Source organism: Archocentrus centrarchus, chromosome 12, assembly GCF_007364275.1.
Source record: "Archocentrus centrarchus isolate MPI-CPG fArcCen1 chromosome 12, fArcCen1, whole genome shotgun sequence".
Taxonomy (NCBI): domain Eukaryota; kingdom Metazoa; phylum Chordata; class Actinopteri; order Cichliformes; family Cichlidae; genus Archocentrus; species Archocentrus centrarchus.
In genome coordinates, this window is record NC_044357.1 from 18,134,939 (window position 1) to 18,140,938 (window position 6,000).

Here is a 6,000-nt window from a genome sequence, read left to right on the forward strand (position 1 = left end):
CATTCATATTTTTTTTTTGTTTTGTTTTTTTTCCCCTTTTTCCCCGATAGATAGACGTACTGTTTGTGTATATTGCCAGGATTCAGCAAAAGCCTTTGCTTCTAATTTTTTTTTTTTTTTTTGGATTTGCTTTAAGTGCCACCTAAGATTTTAGCCTACTCTACAAATTACCAGCTCTGAGGGAAGATGAAACTAAGTAAGGTTTCATGAAGGCTACTTCAACACATTCTGAAGGTCCACATTCCTATTTAAGGATCACGTGTTGTATTATTATTATTATTAATATTATTATTATTTCTTTTTGTTTCCTGATTGTGATGACAATTGTGTATCTTCAAATAAGCCCCTTTCAAGTGAACCGTCAAGAAGGTGGTTTTTTGAAGAAAGTGAAGTTTCTACATGTCACTAGTGATGTGATGTTATATAGTTGTACTTTTGTTTTTATCATACATGCTGTTCCTTTTGCTTGCTATCAACAGAGCATATTCACTTAGACAACCGTCTCTTAGAATTTCTGTCTTTTGAAACACTTCATAGGCTTTCCAACTACCCTGCATATACAACTTCTTACAGTGTACACTAATAAAGCTGTTTTAATTCAACTGAAAATGTTGTCTTGTGTTGCATTTTTAAATGACTCTCGCCTTTGTTGGCTGAGTGGTGTACATAAACATATTTCATGTTAACTGGATGAAACTATCAATATTGTAGCCATCATTGAAAGCTGACATTTTACCTGGGCTAATTATTAGCTCTCCTCCTTCCTGGAACTATATTCATTTGCTTACTTCTCTTTGCTTAATTCTTTGTGGCAGATTCAACAAGGTGCTGGAAACATTCCTCAGAGCTTTTGGTCCATATTGACATAACATCACACAGTTGCTGCAGATTTGTCAGCTGCACAGCCATGATGTTACACTCCCATTCCTCCACATACCAAAGATGCTCTGTTGGATTGAGATCTGGTGATTATGGAGGGCATTTGCGTACAGTGAACTCACCATGTTCAAGAAACCAGTTTGAGATGATGAGCTTCGTGGCATGGTGCATTTTCCTCCTGGAAGCGGCCATCAGAAGATGGGTGTATGGTGGTTATAAAGGGATGCAGATGGTAAGCAACAAAACTCAGGTGGACTGTGGTGTTCAAATGACATTCAGGTTGTACTAAGGCGCCCAAAGTGTGTCAAGAAAATTACACCACCAGCATCTTGAACAGTTGATAGAAGGCTGGATCCATGCTTTCATGTTGTTTATGCCAAATGGATGCCACAGCAGAAATTAAGACTCATCAGACCAGCCAGTGTTTTTTTTTTTTTCAATCTTCTATTGACCGATTTTGGTGAGCCTATGAGAAATGTAGTTTGAGTTTCCTGTTCTTAGCTGACAGAAGTGGTACCTGGTATGGACTTCTGCTGCTGTAGCTCATCTGCTTCAAGGCACCACACATTGTGCATTCAGCGATGCTCTTCTGCATACTTTACTTTTGAGTCACTGTTGCCTTCCTCTCAGCTTGGAATACTCTGATTATTCTCTTCTGAACTCCTGCATCTACAAGGAATTTTCACCCAGAGAACTGCTGTTCACTGAATATTTCCTCTCATTTTTTGGACATTATTTGTAAATCTTAGAGATGGCTGTGCAGGATTGCAATAGTTTCTGAAATACTCAGACCAGACCATCTGGCACCAACAACTGAGCCACACTGAGTCCCCTCAGTTATCTTGCTGCCATGTGAATGGCATTGTAATGAAGGTCCACTATTACTCATCTAGCTAGTGTATATATTTGCATAACTTATAAATATTTAAACTGATGCAACATTATTTGTATCAAAAATGCACTCACACAAAGAAGTTTGACATGTTTTATTGGTTATTTGTTTTTTAGGTGTTTTCTTGTTTGCAGCTTATTGGTGAAGGTCTGCCTAGGAACAGAAATCTTGATTAGTATGGCAAATTTGGTTATTTTTAACATTTACCTGAAGTGTAGGTAGGAGAACCAATTTAAACCTTAATAGGAGATGTCAATTAGCAGCAGTGTATAAAAGGCTGCCAGTTAAAAATCAGAGGCTGCTGCTAGAATCAACAACTTTGGTGAATAAACAACTCATCTTAGTCAGCCCCTCCACTCTGCCTCATGCTTCCTATTTTAATCCAGCTGCTAGAGGTCAAACAAGCTGGTTTGCCTTATGGAGCAGTGGAACAGGTGGACCTAACAAAGGGGCCGGTGACTGTATAATTAGGCTATAGATTAAATATGAAGTGGAAAAAAGTTTTATTTCTAAGCAATCAGGTTTATTTGAGCTTCCCCGTAAGAAGCAAAACACAGTTGCAAAACTTTACATAATTACAAAAATAAATGCACAATTTAAATACTAGATCATCCAATGATCATTAATTAGCTCAGGCCAAGAACAGGTGTGACAAGAAGACTGCGAGGGTACTTTTCACCACTTTAAACTTACGCAGGATTAAGTTAGCTACAAGACTTAGCTAGAGAAACTGTCCTCTCAACCACAACTAAATCAAGGACTGGCTTTTCAAGTCATTACCTAAAAAATGGAGTTCTTCACTGGATTATATTTCAGTGGTAAAACATGAAGAACATGCTTTTTGGAGGTCCAGGTACTGTCTGAGGCCAGTTTTCATCCTATGACTTCTTTAATCTAGAGCAACATAAGTGACATAAATGGCATGCAGACAGTAGAAATTTGCACGAATAATTATGTTAAAATGAATAAGATGATACACAGAGTCTGTTGTAGCTGGTGTAAATACGTTGAGTTAGCTTACTTACACTTGTCTTAGAAATGTGTTTTAACTTGCATTTGTTTTTAGATTCTCTTTTAATGCCTTGCTATACATGATGTATGTAAACTGAATAACTTGTGGCTTAGTTTAATACTGAAAAGGATAACGTTACTATACAGAAATGTAAACAGAATGACTAACCTGTAGGCACTGGCAGTTGAGAGTATAGGTAGGTAGTGGTGCAAGATGTCTTATGCTTTCTTTGCCGGTAGGGGGAGGTAGAAGCATACTAATGAAACGCCTCAGGGGGACGAGGCGCAGTAATCAAGCGCAAAACCTACTTTTTCCTTTCTTTTCTTTTAAAAATGTATTAATTTATTTACAGTGTTTACTCCCAGTTCAAACTGTTCACACGAGTAATATTAATCTGTGCATGTCATAACTGAGACATTTGTTTTTATGAAAGCCCTACCTTGACACAGGTACACTACCTCTTTGCACCAAAAATGTTTTGACACAGATGCTTATTTAGCATCATTATGACGATTTAAGTTGTCTGTATATGTTTTTGCTGCTCATTTGCCAAACCTATTCAATTATGAATGTTTTCTTCTTTGTGTGCACACCCACAAGTACATACAGGCACTGGATCACAACCCTGACACAGTAACTGACCAGTAACATAAATAAAATGGTAATCTCTTCCTCTGAATCATTTATATTTGTTTACTGTCAGTGAGTGAAACCTTTTTTTTCAACCCCCCACCCCACCCCATATGCAATAGTCTACTTAGTGATATGGTGGTTTTACAGTTAAACATCCCACACACATTAAAACACATTAAAAACCTTTGCAGTTTAAAAGGTTTGGTGGAGTAAACATTCTAGAGAGTGGAGTATGTCTTACAGTATATACTGTTGTTTGGCTGGTGTTGTGATTAGAACAAAAATGACAGATTTTCATCTGCAGTCCAATATTTTTAGATACATATTTTATCCTGTTTTGTGCAAATACTTACCACCTCTTTGGTCTTCCCATGTATATTCATGCCAGTGTACATATTGCCATGTTTTTTGCCTGCCGGAGTGAATACTCTTTGTAAGTGACCCACTTGTGCTCCATTACCAAAGCATCATTAGGGTGTTGTTGTTGATGCTCACCCTCCTTCCTTATGGTTTGGCCTTGGATCTCATCCAGTCCCCTGAGCCCCCTTACAGTACAGAGCAGTAAGCATTTCCCAAACAAATTAATACCATATCCTGAGTGTGCCTAAACTTTCTGGAAGTGTAATATAGACTATTAATGGTGGCAGTCATGTTTCTTTCAGTTGTGGTGGCAAAGAAGATTTCAGTTTATGTTTCTGAATGGTTAATAGACACAAGCACGTTAATTGTTGTGACTGTGGCGTCTGCTTTATGGACTAGATATTGATCGGATGTGCTTGCTTTTCATGCAGGTTGCAGATGCAAAACATGTTTCCCAGTAACTGTGAGAATAATTCAAGTTGGTAAATTACAGTCAGCAGCAAAAATAGTATTTTGCAACTGTGAGCTTACTCCAGACCGTAAGTCAGCATAGTGTGTTATAGATTTCATGTGAACATCACTCATCTGTCGTGGAGAAATTTTCTATCAATACCACAGTGCTTTAAAAGAGTAGTTTATTTGACTGTAGTTATGGCATTTCATTGGTTTTACGACTGCTGCTCTTAACGGTATGGTTAATCTGCATAATGCATACCAACAAGGCTCCCTCCACTTTCTCTTAGCTGGACTAATTAGCTTACCACCTCATCATACACTTCAGCACAGATATAGATTTTAAATATGACTGACTTGTCATATGTTTATCTGTTGCTGTGCACATCTTTATCTTTGTTTATGTCTATGTATTTAAGGCTAAAAAAAAAAAATCCATCTGACACTGATAGGAGGATTTTTAAGAATAAATTAAACTCTCCCTGTCAGGTATCTTCAATACTTGGTGACATAGCAATGTAGTTTCTGACATACAACCTGTGTGCTACCCCAGACTGTCATCTAAAATTAATATGACTTTTTGTTTCTGACGTTGTGTTTGTGCCATTTGACGTCCCAGTGTAAGGTTCCTTTCACGGGTTCCTTACGTTTCACCTACCTGACCTCTCAGTTCTAAACCTTATACATGCTCTGTGTGTGTGTGTGTGTGTGTGTGTGTGTGTGTGTGTGTGTGTGTGTGTGTGTGTGTGTGTGTGTGTGTGTGGCATTCTCTGATGGTGCATCTCTTTCCTGGACAGGGTTAAGTGAGTGGTTCCTTGGGAACAGGTGATACATGTGTAGATGAGCCCTTCTTACTTCTTGGCTTTGCATCTTAGAAAGGCACTTTGTGTGTGTTTGGGCACCATAGGACCTGAAGAAGGTTGATCATGTATAAGTTATGTTAACTAATTAAGACTGGGCCCTAACCTATGGCTGACCTCAGGGACATAACAATGCACCATCTAAAAGCCTTTGTACCTGCTTACCTGTGGCCTCTTGGCCACACTAGAGTGTTGGATATCCTGTGTTCCTGTGTGTGTCCATGCATGTGTGTGTTTTGGCTGGCTGGTAGCGGAGGGCTACTCTGACCTGGTAACTGGAGCACGATGAGAGAAGAAACGAGAGAGCAAAGAGAAAAGGACAGTGAGAGAGCAAAGAAGAAAAGAGCCATCTACCCCTCTCTTACTTTCTTTCACCGAAGAAGGGAAAGAAAGTAAGAGAGGGGTAGAAGGCTAGTCCATGTAATTAGGTCTAAATGAGTTTTCCACTGACTCAGTGGGTCGTGGCAGCACCGGGACAAGGATAGACTGGAGGTCAGGGAGTCATCAAGTTGGGGACGGGGCATGGTGTGGTCACATGAAGAGAGCAGTGCAGTATGGAGAGCGGTAGGCCTCCTGCGATCAAGGTGTTTTTTTTTTGTTTTTTTTTTAAGGGAGTTAGACAACACAATTGTCAAAGTAAGATTTTATATCTGAATAAAACTTCACCTGATCAACTTTTTAATGTGGGGGAATGCTCATCTTAATTTTCTTAAATAAAGCTTCACTCCGATGTTCACACAGAGAGATAATTTGACATACTGTAGATGATTAAAATTCTTCTCATGAATATGTTCACTAGGGATGAGTCACAGTTTCATTATTAAACTGAAAAAATACTTGTAATCTGTCCATATTAAAAAATTCCCACTACAGAAGCAAAAGCCGTTCTTTCTACTGCCTATTTGCTCCAT